Source organism: Apus apus, chromosome 2 (assembly GCF_020740795.1).
Source record: "Apus apus isolate bApuApu2 chromosome 2, bApuApu2.pri.cur, whole genome shotgun sequence".
In the NCBI taxonomy this organism is placed as follows: Eukaryota; Metazoa; Chordata; class Aves; order Apodiformes; family Apodidae; genus Apus; species Apus apus.
Window position 1 is genome coordinate 15,647,874 of NC_067283.1, and position 26,617 is coordinate 15,674,490.

Genomic DNA, 26,617 nt, shown 5'->3' on the forward strand with positions numbered 1-26,617 from the left:
AAGCATAATATTAATAATGCCATCATCTTTGAGTGTAACTCAAATAGACACCTAGTAATCTATAAAAATCAGTTTAAAGAAAAACAGACACTGTGTTCTGACTTGTATAAGCCAAAGTTTGCATTGGATGTACATTCAGGGCATATTTTTCCTGTATTGTTCAACTATTTATGTCATTTGGAAGGAGATTATTTCCAGTTTCCAGCAATGTAACTGATCTTCCAAACTCACTGACAATCTGTATCACAGAAATAGAATCCCAGCAATTAGGTGATTAAGTCACTGACACAACCAATTGAATTAAATATTTGGTCTCCATTTTAAAACCTGTTAACTGATAGTCAAGCTGTTTTGCTGTCTCTAGGGAACATTAAGAAATGGGAAGGAAATAAATCTTAATATTAAAATAGGCAAGCTGTCATAAAAAAGATTTGAGGAGAAAAATAGGCAAATTAAAAAAAGTGATTCAGATTTGTAAAACCAGACAAAACTGTACACTGCACACTTAGGGAACTCAGTAGACTTACAGTGATGTACAGCGCCCCTCCTGAAGGCTGGATAAAACAGTTTCATTAGTTTTTTTCTGGCCAGGGAAGTCATATACTTTTTGTGAGCATAGTAAGGGCATACACTAAGCAAGTATGTTCACCCTTATGTTGGAAAAGCAGGACATTTTTTTCTGTAGTGACACCTTCTTAAAAAAAGCACACGTAGCTAAAGGGCCTATTGTCACCAACTTCCATTCCTGAAGGAAAAAAGATATCAGAAGCATCATCCTAGCTGATAATGTCTGAAATGTAACATTAGCAGAAATGTTGAACCTGTGAATCAAAATAAGAAAATACTTTTACGGCAGCAGAAACAATAACTCAGAAATCTTATAAAAGATTTGCTCTGATAAATTGTTAGACTGAGTCTGAAACTGGAAGAGATATCTTCTCTGTTGTGATGTTATTTATTTGTGGTTATGGAGACAAGATGTGCTGAAACCCTTGAAATTACTGGCAAAATTCAAATAATGAAAATAAAGGTCTTGAGTAAGAAATTGTATAAAAAACCCTCACAGATTTTCTTGGAATTTTTTCTTTGCACATACAAGTTCAGGAACTAGTCTGACATTTTGAAGAAACACACTGGGCAATATTTCTTTTTCTACCTAAGGCTTTACCTGAACTGAACTTAGTGGCCACGTAAAACTGCTGGAATGAGTGTGCTGAGAGACATGTTTCTCCCTGTCCACCAAGCAGCTGCAGTGGGGTCCAGCTTTTTTCTTCTTCTCCCAGAAGCAGTGTATCAGCTCCATGAAGAACCAGTGTCATCAGAATAAAGCCTGTGGCTTTTGTGGCCCAATAAATCCTTGGTTTTACCCAGTTACCCAAAGGAAAGCCATCTGGGCTATGCTGGTTGCAGTTCACACACTTTTACTTGTGCATGCCATCAAATGATCACAGCCATCAGCTGGGAACAGCTTTTGATTGCCACTAGCCTCTCACCTCATGAAAGTTTCTCTCTTTCCTTAACAATTCCCTGAGTCATTCAGCGGAGCTGTTGGAGTGAGTTCAGAGGAAGACCATGAAGGTGATCAGAGGGCTACAGCTCCCCTTCCAGGACAACAGGTCAAGAGAGTTGGGGCATGTTCTTCAAAAAAGTTTGGGTCATCCGCTAGGTCAAGGCATTAAGTATCTATCAAAAAGATACCATCATCACAGCTCATTCATCTTCAGATAAGAATGAATTAAGCTGAGTTTGAAAGAAAAAGCTCTGGGAAGGGTAGTGTTCATATCCCTAGCAATCAGGTCTGGTGGTGTGGTCTTCCTCTAGACTCCTTCCTTGTAATTCCAAGCTCACAATGATTGTAGCCTGTATATTCACATTTCCACCATGAAGATGTTAACGTTTGCATACTGAGTGGCCACCTGCCCATAAATCTCTTAAGAATACAGAAACTAGCACATTGGGTCAGAGCCAGCCCCTTCAGCCCCTAGTCCTGTCCCTAGTGTGTATAAGAGCCATGTTAGAGCCCCATGGAGAAAGGGACAATTACAGAATGAGCCTCCTCGGTACCATCTCAGTTAATAATCATCAATATTTTAAGGAATTTTACAATAGGAATTTCAGTCTGAAGCACTGGGCTCATCATCCATAGATGGACACATCCTCTATGACAGTGTTTAATTGCAAATGACAAATCACTTTTTTGCAATCAGCTGTACTTTTGGCAATATCACATGACAACAAATTTCAGAGATTAATTATGAACTGCAAGAAAAAGGATTTATTTTTGGTTTAAACTTACTATTGGATAAGGCCATTGGCAGTCCCCAATTCTGTTTTGATAGTGTCTAATTGTCCCATTTTATTTTTTTCCACAAACCATTCATAATTTCATAGATTTACATTACAACCTTATAAAAGAGGAGTCACCTAATTTCTGAAATTTAAAGTCCAAGCCACTGTAGGTTCCCTGTACAAATGCTCTTCCATACTTGTGATTTCATCATACACTCTTTATCCCTTGGAGTTCTGTCTAAAATGAGACAATGGGACCTGCATGCAGCAATTAAGAAGCAGCAGCACTGAGGACTGATACAGTGGCACATTGTTCACTGGTCAGCTTGCTGTTTCTCTCCTAGTAACTCTTACAGGCTTCTTGTCTTTTCAGCTGTTGCAGAGTATTACACTAGTGTGTTCAGAACCTGCTGTCTCAGAAACATCCCTGGTTTTGAGAGACATAGGCCTACTTTTTCCAAATGGTGGAGAGCTTTCTTCTTGTAGATCTGCCCTTAAACTTACCGTGATTGATAATTGCAGCCAAAAAGCATGAGGCCAATATATGGCTGCAGAGACAGTTCTCTGTTGTTATACTGAGACTACAGAAGGCTTCTTGCTAATAGGTGAAATACCTGACTGACACAATCCCTGTGCACTAGTGAGTAGCTCTGACCTCCTGGCTGGGATGAGAAGGTGCACAGGAGAGAAGCAAGCCAAATGAAAAATCAACTTAAAACTTTTATTTCAGCTTGCATTGTAAAGCAAGTGTGTTCTAGGTTTTTTTTGCTTTAACAAATAAACATGTATTTTCTGGGAAAAGTGGCTTCAGATTACAATGAGAATCCGATCCTAGGAAAACATTTTATTAATTTTATATGTTCAGAGAGATTCAGAAAGGTGATGGAGCCTGTGTTCTTGACCAAGTCAGCCTATCATTAACCAAATGTAACCCTTCACCCCAGTAAAAAAAAAAGAAAGAGTAATGTAAATATTGCTTAGTCTCATTTTCCATATTCCCAGTGTTACTATTTCAGTGTCACATAGTCCCTCCATATATATTTAAAGCACATATGCTGAGAGGAGCCCTTTGACTCTGCCCTTTTTTGTTATTTCAATGTCCAGGAATGAAATACACTGTTTATGTGACTCCAGGCTTTGCACTTGTTCATATGCTGTGTATACTGTTCATAAGCTGGGTTTATACAACGGAATGACCTCAGCCACAGGTCCAGATGTTGACACAAATCCTTCAGTCTGAAGCTCATTTGTTTCTTTATGTGATTGTTAGTGGTTTTTTTAATTCTGTAATTTTTTTTTTTTTGCTACTTAGAAAAATACATAATTAAAATTAATTAATCTCAGTACCCAGACTTGTTCACTGAAACTTTAAAACTTCCTTAGAGACCACAGTTTCTTCCTTCCTTATTTATTTACTTTTACAAAATATGTTTCTGAGAAGTTGTGGTTTCTCCTCATTGCAAAAGACAGACAGAACTCACTTAGTTCAAGATACCAACCAGGTTCTGCCTGAATACAAGAAATGAAATATGTTTGGAGTGGGACTTGCAAGTACCTGTATTACCTAGATGGAGAAAACAGAAGAATTCAGTGGATGTAACTTTATAAAATGCTTTATATTTTCAAAATCCAGATTTCATTATGTTCCAGAATTCCCACTCCCTCCCAAATAAGGAAACATTATTAACCTTGTTTTATATTAAAACAATTATACTATGACACTTCCTCTTAGCTTGGGATGAATTATAAATCAGAAATGTCTGACTTTGCATGAGACCATGTAAAAACTTTATCTTTTCTGCTTTTATATCATTATATGGGAATACAATAATTTCTTTCTTATAATTTGTTTTTATTCAAATAAACCTTCTCCCTATATATATATATGTTTATTATTTTTTTCTTCTGAGAAAAGAATTGCACTTCCAGAATTTTTGGTTCCCCTTTTGTGAAATAGACAGAGGTTGCTTTGGAGGAATGTTTTAATAAAATGAATGATTTCAAGGTAGGAGGTCATGCTGGTAGGAGGTCTGGGGCTAGACTGGATATATGAATCTGAACAGAAGCTGGGGGTGGAAAACAGCCTTCAAGGCAGGGTATTTTGGAGAAGGCAGTAAAAGGTCAATCCATGAGCACATGGCTCAGCATTTGCCACAGGTGCAACGTCTTTGTGTATCATTGCCCTTATTTTCCCAGCTTTGGCCCAAACACTTGATACGTGCTGTTAGCAGGTTGCTGGATTAGCAAACAGACTCCAGGAGTAGATAAAGCAGCATAAATTGGCAGAACGAGAGCCAGGACATACCAGCGCTGGATTTCCAAGCAAAAGATACTTTGAGTAAGGGGCAAGTGGGAGCAAAACCTGAGTGCTTGAACAGAGTCATGACCATAGTCATGAAAAGAAGAAATCAAAGGTAAAGCTTTTTAATATATTTCCTTTCTCTTTCTCTTGCTCTCAACTCACATATGAGCTTCCAAGTAGTGAGTGAGAATTCAGCAAAGTATAATGCCTGAAGCACAGAAAGAGTGGGTAACAGTGTTAGATTAATAGCCTATTCCAAGTCTGCCCAAGAGGAAAATAGAGATTTATACTACCCAGATGAGAAGTCTGGCATCCTCTATGAATTTTGAGACATAAAGATTCCTCAGTTAATGACAGGGATATTTGTGAGACGTGCTTCCAACTTGCAGGAGTGATTGGTGAAAGAAGCAGCTCTAAACCATTGATAAATGCCTCAAAATGGTGAGGCCCACTAAACTGTCCTGGGAAAAAGTAAAGACATGAGGGCAGAACATATATGGGAGAACAGAGAAAGCTGTCTGTCCTTTCCTGCACTGCTAGAAAAAGCATTGATTCTACTTGTGGGTACTGCTGGGTAAATGGGGCACTGCTGAGCAGCAGATGGAGAAAAGCCACCAAGAGCTTGGTCGTGCCACAGACCTATTCTGTCACCAGTAAGGAGATGCTGGAGGCTGTTGAGACAGCTAAAGCCAGAGCTGTTGCCACCAGGAGCACCTCCCTGTCCTGCCAGAGCAGAGAGGCTGGGCAGATTGATGGGCAGTATCAAAACGATCCCCCTGGGAGAGAGTCCTTGTGGAGCTACAGCCTTTGAGAGCCTGAGGTGTGACTGGAGCTAGCAGCAGTCTGCCCTGCCCCGCTCCACAGGGTGCACCAGTGACTGCTGAGCTGCAGACCATTTGTTTTGGCAAGACAGTGATAAAGGACAGGCAGGCCTGCAAAAACAGCCATCATTCATCCTCTAATCCCAGAGCAGAGCAGGTCTGCCTGTGGCTGGGGGCAAACCCTCAGGTAACCAAAGCATCTGCACGGGCCACAGGCAAGTGACACTGAATATTGTGAAAAGCGTTATTAGTGGCTGAGGAAAGGCTGCCAAGCAGTGCAGAGGGCAGTGCGGAGAGCAGTGCAGAGAGCAGTGCGGAGGGCAGTGCAGGGCAGTGCGGAGGGCAGTGCGGAGGGCAGTGCGGAGGGCAGTGCAGAGGGCAGTGCAGGGCAGTGCAGGGCAGTGCAGGGCAGTGCAGGGCAGTGCAGGGCAGCGTGCCCCCCAGGCGGCACAGGAACGGATCCTGCCTTCCGAGACAGATGAGCCATTCAGCCACTCCACCTGCCACCACTGGACACAGCTCCTGACAAGTAAGGCTTGGCAGAAATGCCCCTGGGCATCAGGCCAGATGGAGAGGGGTGCAGCACGAACTGACCCAGGCTGGAGACTCCCAGGCATCGCCGGGCTGCTGCAGACGGAGCCGCGTGCCAGAGGAAGCAGGCAGGAATGTGTCGCTGCACTCTGAAACCTCAGCACAAAGGTCAAGAGGAGAATATTAGGGCAAAATTAGCGCAATGCTAATCCTCTACAACTGATGTGTGTTGACTTCTGAAGAACATTGATTGACAAGCCCCAACCAAAAGATCTCTGGCCATCTGTGCAGCCTGGCAGCTGTCTTTCCTTGGTCTGGAAAGCCTAGGAACAGGCACAGGGAGACCTTGGAGGCCTAGTGAGTGAACCACCAGCCTCAGTCCCTATGGGACAACGGGAGTTCCAGCCTGCCACCTCAGGACAGTAAGAGAGCAAGACTGAGAAAAGAGTTTCTCTCTACTTTCTTCGCATCCACTAGTCAGCTTTGCATCTTGGAGCATCACTAGTATCCCAGGGAGGTCCTAATGACACAAGCAATTATACCAAGCAACTACCTAATTTATTTTTTTTTAGTTGTACATTGGAAAATAAAGGTACTGCACTTACAACAACATGCAAACTGCATTTCTCTGAGGAAAGTAAACAGAATTAACAGATGATGGCACTGTGTTGGGAATGTCCAAGCATCTAGAAAAGTAATAAAAAACTCCAGGTGTTATAGAGAGTAAGAAGCTCATAGCCACTTGTAAGGGGCTAGTGCCAAAGAAACTACACCTGCTGCAGATAAGCCAGTGAATAGCTCTGCCAGCCAGCCTGGGATGCTCAGCTGATGTACATTAAACAGTGTGAGCTGTGTGAACATTCAATGATCAGTCCAGTCCTAAAACAGTCAGAACTGACTTCTTCCATTTTAAAGACAGAAACTACATGGTCATATTAAATTGTTACTTCTCTTTCCTAAGAATGGGCTATATGGAAGGCATTCAAGCAGGAACTGAAGTCATGAAATGCAAGGTACATTTTCTCAGGCAGTAGGTTATAATGCACTGCAGCAACATTCAAATGATTCAGTGCTACAGGACTTTGAGCACAAGACCTCTTCCCCGGGTACCTACAAAACAAATGAAAGGCCAGAATGGCAGTAAAAAGCCAGGAGCAAAAACTTCACAGACAAGAAGAGATGTCTACTTGGAAATGCTCTGCTCTTGCAGCAGCCCTCCCAGGGACTAAACACCAGCTCAGCAAGAGACGGAGGAGTATGAAAATCAGGACCCCAGTGTAAGCTGACAGGCTGTTGGTGGCCACAGGCATGAGAACGCTGGGATAGACCAGCAACTGGCACCGATAAAGAGAGCTGAGGGTAAAGCCACTACAGGACAGTGACCAAGTGGAAGATCAACCATTAGGCAAAAGTGTGATCTGCAGCAAGACATGGGGTATAGCTGGTACTCAGGGCAGCACTGGTGGTAAAACTGAAGCCAGAGCAGCAGAAGGCAAATGGCAAGCACACAGCAGAAGAGGGAAGACATATCATGATCTCAGGCATTAACCGATTTGACACAGGAGTGCTGGGGAAATGAGTGTCCCAGGAAGCCAGAGGAGCAGCAGGACACCAGCCAGCAGGACCCAAGCAGCCAAAGAGGCTTAAAAAGCCCCATCAGTAGCAATAACACAGAGATGTGGAAGGCTGGACTGAAGAGGAGCACACTTGAAAGACAGCAAGGCTCGAGGTACTGCTGGGCAGTAGCAGTAAAAGTCACGGCCTGGTTTAGGCTTTGCAGAGGTAACTACATGCTTAGCAATAGCTGCCAACATAGTGACAATGAACAGCTAAGAGGAGAGATTAACGACCTTCACAAGGTCTTGGAAGGAGCATGTGTGGATGTGGCAAAGGGCTTGGAGGGGGCACCAGGAACCGCATCTGTGTTTGCTTGGCTCTAATGGCTGTGGCGGTTCAGGTTTTACAAGTGTGTAGTCCTTTCATGTTGTTGTTCAGTGCCCAGAACATGAAACACTTGAGGTGAAATCCTGCCCCCACTGATGTTAATGGGAATTTTGCTTTGAGTCTGGTTTCTCTCTGCTCACACTATCTGGTATAAGGAGAGACAGATCCCACCTCTAAAGAGAGGGAGGGGGGGGAAAAGGAAGCAAAGAAAAACATTAGTGCTACTTTGCTGGTGAGGTTGTGGGTTGGGGGGGGGGAGACATAGCTGGTGTCCCTTAGTGCTGGGGACCGAGGCAAGCCCAGAGCTTGCTGAGCTGAGCAGAGACAGGGAACAGGGCTGAGAGGGCAAGAAAATCCTCAACACAGCAGGAAGCAGATGAAGGGGGGAGCTGGCAGGAGAACAAAAGAGCAAACTCAATTAACATCTTCAGCAAGGAGTTCCCAAATGACAAGGGGAGACCATCCTCGTAGGAGAGGAGAGCAGGCCACCAAAAAGGCACCTTGGCAGCACCAGCAAAGACACAACGGAGTTGTGAAAAGCATGGGAACAGCTTTCCTGCAATGCCTCTCTGCTGTCTTAGTTTTGCTCTTGCATCAGCAAGGCAAAACATGCCCCTGCTTTACTGCCATGGAGGGTAACTTCAGGGCTTTGAAAAATGAGAAATGAGTAAGTTTATTTCTTCATGGTTGTTAAGGGAGGAGGGCAACAACAATACTATCAAATCTCTGTGTATTTCGCAGAAGTGTTTTAGTAAAAAACAAGTGGCAGAAGCAAGGAGATAGGTAGTTCAGTACCTGAAAGTTGTGTAAGAAGCCACTAGAGGAAAAGTAGAAGCTGCATGGATCTGAACTATGCCAATTCCTTTGACTCAAGCAAATAGTTTTCATTATATCTTCTAAAGAGAGACACAATAAAAGACCTTGCAGAAGAGGACCTTTCCTTTAGCCGAAAGCTACAATTGTGCTACATAAAATTCCTGATTGTTGTGGTGCTGAAAACACTACCAAAAAATCAGAGAGAAAGGAAATTCCCACAGTAGAGCTGCCAGTGACAGATGACAACAGTCTGAGAAAGGTAGAAAAAGAGCCAGAGTAAGAAAAGTCTGCAGACAGACCTGCTTAGGGCTTTTTATTTTCTCTTTGGCTGGAACATTTTCTGATAGGAAATGTCCACTTGACTATATCAACATTTCCCTTTTCATTTCCTTCAAGAACGTATTTCTGAAGCCAGTTTCTTGCCTAGAAGCCTCTTGTCCCTCTCTGGTCAAAATGGACATGAATTTCCCAGGAAGCCATGATGACCAAGTCCAGTGTCTCTGCCCTGCAGGATCTGGCAGCAGTACCAGGGACCCCCATCCCACCACCTGCAGCACCAATGCTGGGGTGAGGGGCTGGGCTGATCCTCCACAAGCATTTGACAGAGACAGTGGGCAGGCACTGAGGAACCAGAAACCTTGCAGTTTTCATACTCCTCATTCATGTGTAATTTCTGGGGGAAAAAAGACAGTGCTGGACATAAGGGGGACAAGCCCTAGTGCAGTCACAGCTGCCAGTGCCTCAGGGCCACTGGACTGTTATGTGACTATCCAGCAGCCTGAACCCTGCCTGTCTCCAAGCAGCCTCAGCTCATCCCCCTGCACCACTGCAAAGAGCTGTTCCCTGCTCGTTGGGCTGCTGCAAGGCCTAATTACCAAGTGTTTATGAAGAACCTCATTCATTAGAGGAGCTTGAGCTATATAAGTGCATATTATCACTTAGGATACTTCAAGATGAAAGGCTCTTAAGAGCCTGACAAACTGAGAAAGCAAGTGTATACAGGAATCACACCGTTTGCCTCTGAAACGAAGCATCTGGACTGAGACATAACAACTGTTTCAGGAGGCAGCCTGAGGCAAGAACAGCAGACCCCTGAGGGTCAGCTACATGTCGCAGAGCAGCAGAAATGCCACTGCTCCAGGGCTGGCTGGGGCAGGGGCCTGCCAGAGGGACCCTGGCACTGGGGGAGTGCCCCTGCCTGGAGAGTCTGAGCCAAGGAGCCAGATGCCTCTGACTGGGGGCTTCTGGGCTAATGGGATCCCACCAGAGGCTCACACATCTTGAAGGATACAGCCAGTGGCTTTGCAGCTGAAAGCTTCCCCTCATAGTTCATTCCCTGGGAGAAGAGGGGAAGGGAGGAGGACAGGGATGGGAGAGGTTTTGTGTCACACATCTGCACCAGAGCAGGTCACCTAGCAGGGGCAGTGCAAATTCGGGGCAGGAAAGGTTCATCGAGGCACTCCTTTTTATGGCTGCTTTGCATGCATAACTTTGAGCTGAAATAAATACCAGTGGATGATTTAAGTCCCTTCCAGCAGGCGCTGTAGCCTTTCAGAGGTATTAGCAGTGTGCCTCCAATAAGCAGTGCTCTGTTTTTCCATGATAAATCCATGCTACACCATCCCTCCCACGTACACAAGTACTCAATTTCTGTAGCAAGTGGAGATAGCAACGAGGAGGCCTGGAAGGCAACCAGAAAGTAGATTACTGAGTAATATAGACCATTTAAAACACATGCTGTATGAGAATTAAGCTTTTTAGAATGTCTTCATCAGCTACACTCTTGGTTTTGCTTTGCTCAAGCTAGAAGTCTTGAAAAGCCCATATTCAATCATATTTTTGCCAAGCTCCTAAGCAGCATAGGATTAATATGTATTACTAAATTTATTTTTCTTGTTTGGTTTCTTAAACTGTGTACAACACCCTGATATCAAAGCACTGAGTGAGAAATGTAATGAACTATGTTTTGAAGACTCATTAGGTGAAAAAAAAAAAGCTGAAGGAAGACTTCTTAGGGCCTTTCAAATTTGCTAACCCCTAAAGTATGTGTGGCAGCACATATAGGCTGAACCAAAGGACTCCACTCATCTGACTTGGATATTGTTTCTTAAGGTATGGGACAAACTGTTCCATATTTACCAGCTAATAATCCAGGGGGTCTTTATTTCTCAAATGTCAATGTTCCAATATATGTTTTAATTCTGATGTAATCCATTTTCTCTCACTGATTGCACTCTTGAAGAAGGAGAGTTTTATCATTTACACTATATGCCTGTGTATGATTGCTCCGTTTTTCATTCTCTGCTCTCCTCTGCCTTCCTATCAACTTCTTGGCCTGAGTCACATTGTTACCATAACTTCTAAGAATATGTATGCTCAAATCCAAAAATCTTCACTGGCTATTTTTTGCAAGGCTATAATGTATTGTGGGTTGTGTCACTGCTTTACTTTTGTCAGTAAATCTTTTATCTTACAATAAGAGCAGATGTGACTAAGAACATTTGTAGAGTCTAGCCCAATTATTTTTGGTTTGGGAAATATAAATAAACAAATCTTACTGACAACACTTTGTAAGTTAGTAGAGCTTGATGACTTGGAAAGGAACAGGAGGGTTTTCCTCTTTTAGCAAACCCCAGGCTGTGCAAGTGCCACAACGGCCAAACTCACGCTGGGGTGAGGAGGGGGAGAGCACAAGGGTCACATCCCCCAGAGCAGAACAGCCTGGGTCTCTTCCCAGATCCTGCCATGCACCAAAGGGCTTCACCTTTGGTGCTCCTGACCCCCCCACCTTTATCATCCCTGTGGCATCCTCTGCTGCCTGTGACGTGCTCTCACCAGCCATTGCTGTTATCTTCCTCTGTAGATGTAGCACGCACAGAGGGGCTCTGTTTCTGCCTTGTGCAAGCAGGGGCTGGGCCGTTACTTATCTACAGGACCATACGTGAGCAAGACGGCAGCGAGAGGCAGGTCGCCTTGCAGATCACCAGCCAAACAGACCTGAAGCCTAAAACACTATTTAACATTTGCTGGCATCTATAGTCTGCTCACATATATCTGCCTTGAAAAAGACCCTCAACTGGGAGTCTGGAGAGTCTTAAAACTTCCTGAGTCCTTGTACTGCTGGACTTCCCCACTCCAGGTGACTCCCAGGAGAGGCATTTTGCTTTCCGGACCTCTGAAAATAAAACTGTTCTTACTCATATTGCTGCATTTAGGAAGAAATTGTTGGTCCATGCCTATAAAGACAGACAGAGCTGTTCTGATATTGACATGACAGTACATAGAACAGTAAGAAATCTGTATTGCTGAATGCCACTTTCATGTGAATTTAGGGTTGCAGAAAAACTAAATCAATCTTATGTTGTGCTGTATAAAACCAGACTGTTACTTTACAATGAAAGAGTGTAGCACAACACAAGGAGGCAGAGTGTTGTGTAACTTGTGCAAGCATATGGATGTATCTTATATATTTTTTCATATTTTCTTTTGACAAGTCAGTGATTTACAGGATTTAAAATAGAAAGGATCTTGTGATGCAACCAGTACCTTCAGTTCTCTGGGCAGAAATGCACTTCTCCCAGCAACACCTTACACAGCATCATTGAAATCAAGGTTAATTCAGCAGGCTACTCAGGTAAAGTTAAATGTCAGCAACGTAGGATTTCTTGCAGCCCAAGGTTGAGGCTTTTGAGTGTTTCAGCATCATCCTGAATACATAAAAGATGTACATAGTGGAAATATGATGATCCCCTTAAATACGTAGACATTAGCAAGCAGGTGTCTATGAACAGGGAAGAAAGTGGAGGAAGAAGGGATGGGAGGAAAAATCAGAAAAAAAGTAAAACCCAGACAAGAGAATAGGGCCAAGGCAAATTCACAATTAGTGTATGATGCAGTAATGAACCCTGGAAGCTCTATAAAGTTCTGGAAGTCTGAAAGTATACAGCTCAAAGCACAGGCTGAGCGGACTCTCGTTAGCACTGCTGAAGCTGGAAGATATCTAACTCAGCCTTTAAATGTTGACTGTTTTGAATAGAGATATGAGAATCACACTTTATCTAACAGAGCTTGATCTGGTGTGCCAGCTTCAAAAGAACAGCTGCTGCAAGTGCATTTCCCAAGGGTTGATTAAACATTGGAAGGAAATTTCCAGAGTCAGAATTTACATTGTGGAGAAGTAACTTTAAAAATAAAACACATGCTAAGTTTAACAGAGTGTTTCTGTACCAGCTGCTTCTGGAAACAGTCACTCCAATGCAGAAAATATCTCTTAATAATATGCTGTGCTGTTGCATAAGAACAGGAGAGGGATATTAACTAGGCAGAAAGTAAAAATTAAATAGTCTCTCTTTCTTTACTTAACTTCACAGAGACATAGGAGGAAAACAAGTGCCAAAAATTGCTAATGAGTGAATGAAATGTTAAAAGTTAGGGATAAGAATAAGGAAGGATGAAGAATGGAGGTGATGAATATAAAATCCATTCCATATCCCTTGGGGATTCCAGAGAAACCCAGAGGGGGCTATGGGGCTAGGTCTGCTACAGAGGACAAGGAGGTGTCATGCCATGGTTAGGGGAGGTATGGAGAAGGGCCGTCATTCTGCTGTGCCCTCCAAAGCTTCCCTCTTTTGTCAGGACTGAGACTAGTAGGACAAATCTCCTTCAATCCACCTTCATTTACTTTCTTTTACATGGATTTAAATGTGTGTATGTCTTACATGATAAGAAGCTGAAAGATGGTACAAGCCAAAGCAGCATGTAAATCACAGCAATTAATTCTCTTTTTGTCAGGTAAGCCCAAGAAGTGAAGAGGAGTCTAATTTAATTTAATGGGGAGTCTAATTTAATTTAATGGGGTCTAAGATATGATGCTATCATACAGAAATGGTCTAATCCTGCCCAATGTTTCTCCAACAAGTGCTGCTACAAGCACTCCTTGGGCATCTCTCAGCACAACCAAGGATGATAGGTCTTAAATGTAACAGAAAGAGACACTTTTCCTTAAGGAAAGGATTTTTAACCTTTACTGCAAAACCTAGTTCAGTGGACTACCTATAAGAAATCTGTGAAAACATTCCCTTTAACCTGCATGAAACACTTTTCTAAGAGATTAACAGAGGAATTTGCCTTTCTGTCACAGGGATAGAGCTTGTCAACTCATTTATAGAGGGACTCCAGGAAAGCAGACCTTCCTGCCTTAGACACACCCAGATTTCGGAAAAAAAAAAGAAAGAAAAGAAAAAGAATGATGACTTTTCTGAGGCTGTCCTTCAGGGTAAGCCTTTTTCCGTGCTGCAGCTTCTTTCTTCACTGTGAGCATGTGGAGGATTTGGTCATGGCAGAGTAGAGTCAGAGGCAGGAGAAGGACTGGTAGGGCTTGCTCTTCCCTTACCAAGGAGAGACATTTTTTCCAGGACACTCTTTGGGCAGGGTGAGCTGTGCCTGCTTGCTGGAAAGTGGCTCAAGCTGTATTTCCATTCTTGGTGGCTCCACCTTCCACCTGCTGTGTACCCACAGAGCCCCAGGGCCCTGCTCCTGCCATCATTGAGCCCTCTGGCTGGAGCCCACTGCCATGGGCAGCTGGTGTGGGCCACACGTGGGAGGTGGAGGTGCTTTGGCAGCTGCTCCTGAGGCAGACAGCAAACATGAATTGTCTGGAGTCCATCAGCCCTATGGGGGAAACAGCCAAAAAGGAAGGGGTTTGCAAAGCCCAGTTTGCAGATCTGTGGGTTCATCCTCACTTTGTACTGCTGAGAAAATGCATAGGATTAGAGTTATAGTATAAATTACTGCTTCAGGACAACACTGGGAATTTTTCTATGTATTTGCAGGAAGTTTAGGGCCTGTGTTGAGGCCCTCCTATATGAAGTCCATCCCTTTGGTTTTATGACAAAATGAAAAATCTCACAGAGTCTGTATCTACAGTCAAAGGACACTAGGAATATTTACCACACAGACAATACTCTTGGCATCACAGCCATTTAGGTTCAAGTACTGCAAATCTTTCAAAGATTAACAAAAAGCTTTGCACTATATTATTTTCATACTTATTTTGGGTGTGAATAAAAAGTTACTTATTAAAGTCAGTGAATTACAATAATTACCAGTATGGGAGGGGGATGGACTCTCTAAATAGACTCCAGGAGTTTACCATATTGGTTTGCAGTCTATGATCCCTTTTTTTTTGTTATTTTGTCAAGTCAGGCTGAAAGAGATTAAATCCCATCTCCAATAAATGTTCAATAGTTTAAGGTCTATAAAATATTTACACAGTCAGCAGTTTGCCTCAGCATAATGACTTTCAAAGATTGACAAAGTTCCATCTCTGAGGTTTTCTTCTGATGGTGTCAAATTTTAACATGCACTTACACGCTGCCTCTAATGCTTTCCCTCTCTTTGGCTGCCTCCAGCCCAGCAGAGCCGGTGCCATCGGCGCACAGTGAGGAGGGATGGAAAGTGTGATGAGGAAAGGACGCAGCAGGGACATGCAGAGGAAAGGAGCCTTGCTGGGTGCTGTCATTTGGGTCACTAAGAAGTGGGAATCCTGGGACCAGTCTGACCTGACACACTGTGGATGTGGGGTCTGCTCCCCAAGGGCAGCAATCCACCTGCTGCCAGAGACGGCTGCCAGCTCTGGCGAGGCTGGGAAAGCAAGCCTGAGATTTTCCTTTTGCTTGACAAGGCTCTGGCCCCTGCAGTTTCAGAGCCCTTCCTCAAGTCTCCTTTTACATTTGGGAACAAATTAGCATCGCATACGGGTAGAAAACATCATCAGGAAAATAAGAGAATCCCTATTTTGAGAGAAATGAACCAACAATGGGCTCAACAAGTCGTTTGTGGTCTGCTTGGCAGACCCAGATCGCTTTTCTTCCCTGGCTCCACGCAGTGATAGAAGCAGGGCTGCAGCACTTAAGACCTTGGCACCGTCAACTCGGTTGGGATTTGGAGTTAGTCCAGGAGGCCCAAGAAACCCACACCTCAGGCCAAAAACAGGCAGCTGGGAGGGCGCAGGGCTGTTCTGGAGGCTGGATGATTTAAGGTAGATAGCAGCAATTTGAAAACACCTATTGCCTGGCTACTCCTTCAGCCTGCAAAAATGTTTGTGGTTGACTCTAGGGTTTAAGCTGCTGCAACAATGAGGTTATTTCTCTTAAGGAGCCTTGTTTTTCCCAGGAAACATTTCCACCTACAGAAAGCTCAAAGGAAAAAACTGGTAAATTCCAAATAAAATCTGCAGAGTCATTTGACCCTCTCAGTAAAGGAGGAGCACGAAAGCTCCTCACTCAGGTAATTTATTCTAAGAAATTAATTCTATTGGTTATTTCCCAATTTCATGTTAGGATAATGACAAGATCAATGAAGGGCAGGAGTGTCTTTGACCCATTTCCAGGAACCAAGTATATAAAGCTCAGCTATGTCCTTGGACTCATACAATATAATTTCTCGTTTCTTACGGAGGTTTCATGATCATGACAGGGTCATCTGAGTGAGGCTCAAGCAAAGTATTTAACCTCAGGTGGCTACTAGCAAAACTGCTGTGCTTAAGGTATTTGCCTGTTCTGATTACTCAGTCTTGGGTTTCTTATTCCCAGAAAATTATGAATCATTATGGGTCACTTTGCATTCTGCACATTCACTTTTAGAATAGACTATCCGTTTATTTTAAGAGTGGGGGTAGAGCAGCATCATCCTGGTAGGTTCTATGGGAAAACAACCACACTAACAGATATATTCTTCAAGCAGCAAGTAAATTAACCTGCCTGAACAACATTTTCCCATAGAAAATTCCCACTGCTGCTGTAATTTCCAAATAATCATCAGCACTTGGAAGACTACTGGAAAATCTTCAGGATTAAGGGACTGATTTCTTTCCATGTGAAACTGAAACTCTGAAAACTGCAGTGTCCTGCTTGCAAACCATGGGGTCACAGTGTCTTGGATCTCCATCTTTCTGGTATACACGAGAAAAGCAATGCAGGTATCCCAAGGTATTCCCTGCCTGATTCTGACAAGTTCTGCTCATCTGATTCTGAAAAGCTCAAATCTGATGTCTGCCATTTTGATAGGCTGGTCTTAAATGAAGTTCCTAAGATACATTATGGAGAAATGTATGAGCATTCCCCTGATGGACGATGGAGGAATTAGAAGGACAATTTACCTCATGCCCATGCAATGTCGATGTTTGAAGATGGAAACAGAGAGGTTATGAAAGCAAGACATGGGCTAAGGGGAAGATGTGGGACATGGTGAGAGCTCTGGCATCGAGGCTCCTGTGTTCAAGGGCTCACAGTGAAGACCTTGATGTCTGGATCTGCATGCTTAGTCCATCAGCTCTTCTGTTTGCAGTCACACATTCCAGGTAAATCCTGCATCGCCAGTCCTATGAAAACTACACTGGGGGCTTTACCTGTGCAATAAGTGTGGTAACCTTCAGATACAAAGTGTGGCATTATACTGATGGAGTTGTCCAGAGGGGAAAGAGTTAGGCGTGGTGGCTGGTAGCACTAACATTGACACTGCCAATATGCAGAAATCCAGACCCAGTACCAGGATAAGGAGACCTATCTCTCAGCCCAAATAGCTTTGGGGATATTTGATATCTGGGATATTTTCAGTTGCAGTGAGAGAGAGTTCACTAAAGAGGCTGCCAATCTGCAAGCTCCAAGTCCATTTTCTTCCACCGTGGCACTCATGGTCAATGCCCAGCAAATCAGAAGCTCTTTCTGTCTGTTTTCAGTCTGTTTTTGTAGCTCTGGGCAATTTTTAAACTCTCAGTTATGATGCTGTATCTCATGTGCGTGCATGAGAGACAAATGGAAAGAGAACAAAGAATATTTCTCTTCTGGCAACACTGCCAGGCCACTCCCCATCAAAAAACGGAACATACATGCTGTTTGTAAGTCATAGCTGTTGTAAATCTCCTATTTCATGTACCATTAAAAAATAAAATAAAATAATTTGTATTATTTCAATAATACCATTCCTACTGAATGCAAAGGTGCAGAATCATGCCCTAAAGAGGAAAATCACTTGCAGCATTTGTGGATAAATGAAATACTGTATTCAGCATAACACTCTAACAGATATTGGAAAAAAATAGTCTTTAGAGAATTTCTTTATTAATTTCAGGATTAGCATTTGGACAAGCTGCTGATGTTCAGAAAATGCCTCTTTACAACAACGAGACCGAGCGTCAGTGGGGAATGAGCTTCATTCACTCCTATGGGGCATGGCAAACATATGTTCATCCAGAGCAATGACTATCCACTTCAGAGAGGTTTGCTTCAAGTGACTCCCAGAGAACTGTGCTTTTCAAATCCTATCAGACTCTTCTAGCAGCTTTATTTTCAGTCACAGCTTCTCTAAGGATTTCATAAAAATATTTGAAGGTACAGCAATCACATCAGAAAGCTGTTTCCAGGAGAACTGAACAGTAACAACACTGCTGGACTCCAGAAAGTACCCTGGAAGGATGGCTACAGTGAAGAGTATCACCATCTCCGTATGTGACCCTCATAGTCAAGAGAGCATTACTTGAAGGAATAGATAAATGCTTGTCCACAAAAGCTGATTACCTGGACATCATCTCCTGCTTTGAAGTGTACCCAGATGACTAACTTAGGGTGACAGGTGACAGGGAATATCAGGGAGGCTGTAGAGTAGAAGCGGGGTGCAAAGTATTCCAGTGGCCATGCTCCACTGTGGATTTACTCCTAAACCACAAAGGGTCAGAGCCTCGGTTTTGGGAAGGTTGTTGAAAATGTTTTTCTCTCTAAACCTATCAGAAGTCGGCAGAATTATTCCTCTAATTGTCTGGGTTTGAACAAATGGGAATCTGGCCTTGTGGCAGTGAGAGATTGTTCCCTGCAGGATATGTTCTGGAACTAATGCCATTTTCCCGCATGTTTGAATGAGACGCTATTAATATGTATCGACTGCTCACTTAGCAATAATTGTATCTACTTCATTACTAATGACAGTAATGTTGCCATTTAGAAATTCTATTAAAAATTTGCAGCTTAAGAGGGGATCCCAGTTTAAATCCTGGAATCCTATCAGCAGATCTTAGATCAGAGACGGCCTCTTCAATAGTCCTTGAATGCAATGGAGCAAGTTGGATGCTTGCAAATCATTAACATTCCAAAATCCTATCCGAGCTGCTTTAATGATTGATCTGTTCAACAACAAAAAGAGCTAGAGTAAAGCTGAACCTCTTTGTAATTCTATGCATTGCCTTGGCAGCTCCACAGAGCTCCATCTAAATTGCAGGATCAAGTCCACTTCCTACTTCTCACGTCTATGTACAAAGCTTGTTAAAATCCTAAAACCATAGCGGGTTGAGACCTAGATGCACTCTTTGTCTGCTGCAGTTTCCAAACAAAGGCAAAGGTAAAAGAAAACTGGCTCCTAGTGCACTGGATAATAGATCATGAGTGCACCAAGCAGCATGCCTGCCTGGTCTAGATGTAGTTTGTCAAGCCTGCAACTGCTGAGGTTTTCAGGTGTGGGTCCAGCCTTATAAGCAACATCAAACTGTTAGTCTTCTACACCTCATACTTCTCCGGAGCTGCACGGTCATGTGTGTCTCCTGTGTGATCACAAGAAGCAAAACACATCAAAACCTGGTAGAATGTTCTTGGAAATAAAGGTATCTTCTTACCTGGCTCTTCTTTGGATGAGTTTTGTTACAGTGTTCAGTGGCCAAACCAGCAGGAAGGTGCCACTGACTGTGTGCACAGCCCTCCTACAAATGGTGACCAGTTCCACATGAATTTTGTGGCCTTCCACCCTTCAAATAGCATCTACTGTCCTGCTAATAATAGCCTTTATCTAGCTAACAGAGCCTCACAATGTGCTCTGAAATTTTAACTAACATCTCATATGCCTATTAATCTCTTGACAAATCAAATAAATTAATGGTGAAATGAAATCTTGTGCCATAAGTGGATGGGCCTTGTAAGGCTTAACTCAGCAAAAATGCATTGAGATGTCACTCAGGCAGGCATTGCCAGGATAGCAGGGGACTTTCTAATAGGATTTCTCTCACTCTTCAGAGTTTCTTCCAACACTGGAGTAAGCATTTTATTGGTCTTGCTGACTCACACCTTTAATTAGGAAAGAGCAATATTTTCTGTTCTCTGAATAATATGCTTAAATAAAATGTTACAAGTACTCAAACGTATTAAAATATTTAACGAAATATTCCATAATTTAATGTCATATATATTTCTTGGCAGCAGTGAACTCCAAGAGCCTGAAGCTGTAATTGAACAATAAATTTAAACTGTGATTTCAGCCCATGTATTATAGATGTGTTTGGAGTCTACCAAGCTCCTTGCTGATACCATGTCATCAGAATTCCCGTTCTTCTGACAAACTCTGTGCATTTTTTTAGACATGTCTTAATATTGCAGCAGTATTGCCTGCAAATTTATATTTTACTGCAATTTTGAGGTCTTAACATGGGGAAATTGGATAAAGCTATGACAACCTTTCCTTCAAAGCTGAAATACCCACTAAATTTATTTCTCTGACCTGAGAGATTTTTGGGTAGGTTATTTTCTAATTTTTTACAAATACCTTAATACTTTATCTACATACAGAACTGGCTCTATGCACATCTTTCTAGAACTTGATATTTGCAATATTTACCTTCTCAATCCTTCAGAGATCTTTATCCTCTGCCTATGGAATAATCTTAGATTTAATCATTACAGATGCTCTGTAAAAATTATGGAAATACTAGTCAGTAGCTATTCAGCAAGCTAAAAGAAGGCTCCTTTTCCTCTAGCCTGCTGTGTGTAAAGACCCAAATTCTGGCTCTGTGCTGGATTTGTAGTCAAGTTAATCCAAACTGCCTCCATTCAGTTTATGCAAAGTAGCCTGAGCTCTGGGAAATGCATTTGTTCTTTTGCAAACATGTAGCTTAGATCTGTATTCAACCACTTGGCTCCGTGGTGGCAGAGCAATACGGCAAAGAAACAAATTCAGAGTCTGATTCTGCTTGCATTTTGGCTAGTGCTTCTCCTTGAGGCTTTGTAGGGCCTCGAGAGAAACTGCTCTGCAAAATGTCATCTGTGCCCATGCCCTCCATGGCACGTGAAAACTGACCAAAAAAAGTGCCAAGCAATGAAGTTTGCCATGTCCACATTAGGGGAAAAAAATAGCTACTGCCATTTTGTATTGAGAGATTTGGGAGAGCTCTGCTCCAAAACTTGTCCCTTGAGGTTGACCATCTGTTGTTATTGAACTTGATCCAAACCCCCTGCTCCTGAGTGTGACTGTCAAGAAACTTGTGGCAAGTCCTTGCAGCCTGGACACCCTCAAGTCTCCCCTGGTGCTCAGCTGGAGGGTGGTGACAGGCTGTCTGATCAGGGAAGCCAGGAGCCCATGGCAGGGCACCTGCCAGCACAGACAGCTCCTGTGGCCATATTGGTCCTGCGTTTGAGGCTGTGATTCATAGGAGGTTTTTATGAAGATGCTGCAGATTGGGTGCCTGTTCACTCGGAAGCAGAGCATGATATGTAACCTCTTCTTGCTTTGCCTGTGTAATGTGAATTTTGACCTGGAAAAGGTCTGATATTTGACATCTATCTGCTTCATGTTCTGTAACTTAAGGGTGTTTTGGAGACTCTTCCCACTCCCATCAACCAGAATTAGATAACTCTTGTGTTAGGTTGGTGTGACAGAGCAAATTCTTTAGTTTGAAGCTAGCACTGGGTCTGTACCTAGACCTTTTTTCCTAAGTGTATGAGCTCATTTTTGGTACTGTAGGATTTAATCCCTTTCCTTTACTTGAGCCCTGAGGGTCTTCTTTTTGTATGATATTCTGCTGTTCCTCTGTACTCATGATGTTCCTTAACATTAGGTCACCAGCTAATTTATCAGCAGAGTTCTAATGGTTTTGACAAGGTCATTATCAAAATATTAAGACTTTGGAGTCTTGCCTAGTATCCTCCCTCCAGCCACATACTTCTTGCAGGATTAATCATTGCCTCCTTTTCCTTCCACACTCCTATCTCTAAGCCAGCTTCTTACTCACCTTTCACTTTCCCAACTGACCCCAGCTTTTCCAGTTTAAAGAAAGGATTTCCATATAACTGATAGCAAAATATCCTACTAAAGTCCAGAGAGCTTTACCGGAACATTTTTTTATTAGATAAATTCAATGTCTTATCAAAAGCAATCTGGCAGAAGCTACCTTAAAATTACTCCTGTTTTGTTTTAGCACATCTTTCCTTCACATTCATGTCTTTAATTACTATTTTCTTCAGAATCTGTTTTAAAACCTGAATACCGCTGAGACAGACTAATGAGTCTAGACTTGATCTGAGCACTTTGTTTTCCTTCTGAAGCACCCATCTTGCCACTTTTTTGTGCCAGTTTTTTTTTAGAACTCTGGGATGAGATCATCTAGTCTATCTGAACCAAGCGCATTGAACTCTAAGTTTTCTTTCCACCATGATCTCCAGATCTTGTTCCCATTGTTTGTCTTTTGCTCTCATGATTGAGCTCATCACCCTTGTGGGAAACTGAGGCAATGTCTGTATCCATAGTGCCTCACTTCTTTTTTCCCTGTGTTTAATGCTGCTGAAGAACTTTTGCTTTTTTTGTCTCAAGCTTTGTGAGATCAATCTCAGTTTTTCTTTAGCAGTACTAAGATTAGCTCTGTTCCTCTCTTTTTGCATATCCATCCTCTTTGTGCAGATTTATTCTCTTTCTAAAGGCTCTCCCTGCAGTCTAGCCTCATATTTTAAACTGTTTTTGAGTTCTAATCCAATCTTTTGACATGATTGTCCTGAAAGTATTCTCATCTCCTGCATACTCAGGACTCAGCCTTAAAGCCCAGCCCACTGGGCTGCTGGAGGATGTGGGATGCAGCTACAGCAGCCAGTGGTGTGTGTTTCAGCTCTGCTGAATATCCACGTTTTTCTGTCAGGGTTGCAGACTGCAGGATAGACAACTGTGGGCAAGCTGTGCTGCAGGTGCCTGCTGAAGGAACCAGCACTTGCTGTCACCCTCTGTCACTGGTGCACGTGCACTATCCCAGTCAGTCTTTGCTTTGAAACAAAGACAGAAGCCCTGGCAGAGTATTTTCCCAGCCCTTGGTGCTCTGTGTTTGGACATGACAAGAAGTGAGAACAGGACAGAGAACTCAAGGTTCACCTAGCTGTGGGGTGGGCATGAGACACAAAATAGTCATGAACCAGGCTTTTAACCCACACCATCTGCAGGGATTATTGCAGATGGTCATCTGAAGGTTCCTAACAGGAAAAGCAGCAGGAGATCATGCTAAACCACCACTCCAAGGTTCCATAGGCTGCAGGCCAAAGCTCAGCAGTAGCCAAGGTGCCTTCAGTATAGCTCAGGATGAGGAGGAAAATAATGGACTGGTGCCATTTTTGATGCATGTAAAAGAAATCCTGAGACTCTTACTGCTGCATCAGATGTCCAAAGACCTGTGATAGGAGCAGGACACTGAAGGGATTGTAAATACATTCTCAAGACCTCTTTTCAGTAGTAGGCATCCCTGGTTTGGGACTGGAAGTAGAGATGGTTAAGAAGCAGCTTTGCTGCTAACTCCCCTTGTGAAGGGAGTCCTGGGGAGATTAAAGGTAAGTATTCCCCAGCAAAGCAGCATGAAGTATCCTAGCAGTGTGATGGATCTGAGCCTTTCCTGGATTTTTGTTCCAGCATTTGAGTCATTTATGCCACATCTGAGGGCTGGGATTACTTAGTTCTGGAGTTTTGGTCTGTCTGGGTGTCTACCAGTGTATGGAAAGTGAAGGGAGGCAGGAGGCAGGCTCTGCTGCAGTGCAGCTGGCACTTGTGCCGCTCTGGGCTCAGATGCTCTGCAGGCAGCACCTGCCCTTCCCTGAAAGGAAAAAGGGTTTCCCATTGAAGGAGCAGCACTCGAGCACTCAGGAGCTTTTGCAGAATTTGTGCAGAATTGCTGGTTGTGTCACTTGGCACCAGCACAGCTCTTCCAGGTACTGTGCATTTTGGCGGGTCATCCTCGTGCTACAGAGAGGGTTGCTGTAGGTGCTGGTCAGTGTGCCTGGTCCTGACCTGTCAGTCCCAGCTGGTGTGTCCTGGTCCTGCACACCCACAGAAGAGCTACACCTGAACCAACAGGAGGAAAATGCATATGCAGGGAGCAAGGCAGACAATGCCCAAGCATGAGGCTTAGGTGCTCTCAGATAAGTGACTCTTAAGAAAGCAAAGCTACCATATCTGTGCAGCCCTGGAGTGGTCTTTCTGCCAAGGGTCACCATGGTGGCCAAGCAGGAGGAAACACCTGTAGACAACACACTTATGTTTCAACATCAAGCTCTTTGGAAACATTCATGTACTCAATAAAACTAAAATTATTTCTAATCTGTAGCCCACTGTACAGTACAGAGACTTCAATAAGTCATGAAAGCTGAAGTCCCAGCTGTAAGAACTGGCACTGCAGTCAGTGAGGTTCTGTTCTATCCCAGGTGAGGGTGTGAGGGTCTGACTCTAAAGCCTTTAAAACATGTGACCGTGTCTGTACCTGGGAGCCATGCAGCACTGAGTACTTCTTTCTTTGTGTCTAGTTTTTTGGAAAAAGGCATCTTTCTACAAAGCCAGTACTGCCACAAGGAATAAAAAAGTACAGCATGCTGTTATTTACCAGGAAAATCTTACACTGAGCCCTTAAAATGTTTCTGTATTCTGTGATCTTTGGATGCATATTTATTGATAGGGTAATTCCCAGACCATTACTGCTGTGATGGAAAGTGGATTTTTTTTTTTTTTATTAAAGCATCTGTGTTTTTATTTCGGCAAATTAAACTTTATGGGTGGCATTGGTATGTTTTGATCACAGGATCATTTTTTTAACACGGTGGAAAGTCTGAGAATTTTAACGTGGGAAAAACCCCCTCAAATAAGAATGAATTATGAAATTATTTTTAAAACATACTTTATATAAGATAGAAAACATAAATCGCACAGCAGTGTCTTATACAAAGTAGCAGCAGGAAATTCCACAAGTTTCCCTGGGAGGGAGAAGTGAAAAAAACCCCAGTTGCATAAAACTGTTTTGCTGCTTATTAGGTTATTATTTCTTTGTCTAGTGTAACATCGGGCTCTGTTTGATAACTAACACAGACTGATAGCTGTGAAGATGACAGTTGAAATTCTCTGAAATAAAAGCCAAATAAAAATTCTTTAGTTATTCAGAGCCATTGGACTAGAACATGATAGTACAGAATATTACATTCTATCACAATGTATCTAGCTTTTAAGCAAATTTATTGTTCTGTTTATAAAAAAACACCCAAGCCCTCTACTTGTCTTACGTGATCATACACTGTATTCTTTAATGCCAAGCACATTGCTGTGAGTGCCTGTAATTTGCCATCATCCCTGAAGATGTTCTTGAAAATGAGATGTTTCATCTCAGTGGTCATACCCTGCTGACATTTTAAAAATAAATAAATCACCATTTCTGCAGTACTGTTGTCAAGATTTAAGAGGAATTTACATAGAATGCTGTGCTTCTGTGGGAATTGTCAAATCTTAATCTTCCAGTAAGCTACAAAACTATTATTAACATACCTCTAGATAATGTTGTTTAGTGTTAATACTTAGTGGAATATACTTTTCCTTAAAATATGAAAGCAGCCCAAATACGTTTTGTCCTCAGGCATAATGCTAGCTATGCTGTTTCTTGGAACGACTGCAGTATAGAAATTAATCTAGTCTTACTTCCAGTAACTTTTGTGTCACTGTACAAACTTTGGATTCTTTTCTGCGTGGCAAGATGAGTTGAGACGGGAGGAAAAAGACCTGGCAAGTGAAGCCAATAAAAATGAGTGTTAAAGCCAGAAGTTTCAAAGCCCTAAGGTCTTCCCTGTGATGTGCAGTGCAGCTGCTCTGCTCCCCATAGCACATTTCACCTGATCTAGAGTTGCTCTGTAACACACTCTCTTTGGTGAATGTTTAGCTTAGCCTCCTCACATGAGTGAGCTATGAGAGTATAAACTTGAAACTGAAGTTGGCCCTGGGAGATGGCAGGATGGTTCCCATTGTGAGAAGAGCTGGCACCGTGTTTGGCAGAGTGTAAACACAGTCCAGGGCATGGTCCCTGCAGCTCCTTCTATCAGGTGGATAAGCAGAAAGACTGAGGAGGTTGTTGGAGCCATCCAGGTATCCTTTAGAAAATGGAAATCCCTCCTTTGTGCAGCAACAAGAAGAAACATAAACAGTCTCAGATTTAAAAAATACAGTAAATGTGAAGTGTTTGTAGGCTGTCTTTGCAGCAAAAGTAGCCCTAGAAATAATGATAGCAAAATAATATAGAAAAATTAGGAGAGAAGTTTTTTCCAGCGTGTTGGCAACCAGCTGCCTTCAAGAGATTAATTGAATTCATGTGGGAAGTGAACAGGATAGCTTGTTATTACAGTGTGAAACTGGTGTGTGTGAATTCAGCCTAAACCAAAATAACAAATGAGAGTACATGGTTAATTTTCATCCTGGTAAAAATGTAACTGTTGGGTTAAATCAGAATACTGTTCTAGCAAAATGGACTATTAAAATGTACTATAATGATGTGATATGGGAGACTGCGAAGAGTAAAAGGCAGGGTGCAGAAGAGCTTGCAAGGAGCTCAAAATATCTCAAGATAGCTCATGGGCAGCCCTACAGAGGACAAAAGTTGATCCCAGGAAACCCAAGGCTGAGCAGTGTTAAGAACAGACTCTAAAATGCACCTGGACCAGTCAGAAAATAAAACCTGGGGTGAGGGAGAAGCTGATGAAATCTTTGTACGAAGAGAAAATTTGCATGGAAAAGTGGTTTTGAACGTCTTGAAACTATTTGTGAGTTCAGCTTGAGGGAGGGAGGGAGGGAGGAAGGAAGGAAGGAAGGAAGGAAGGAAGGAAGG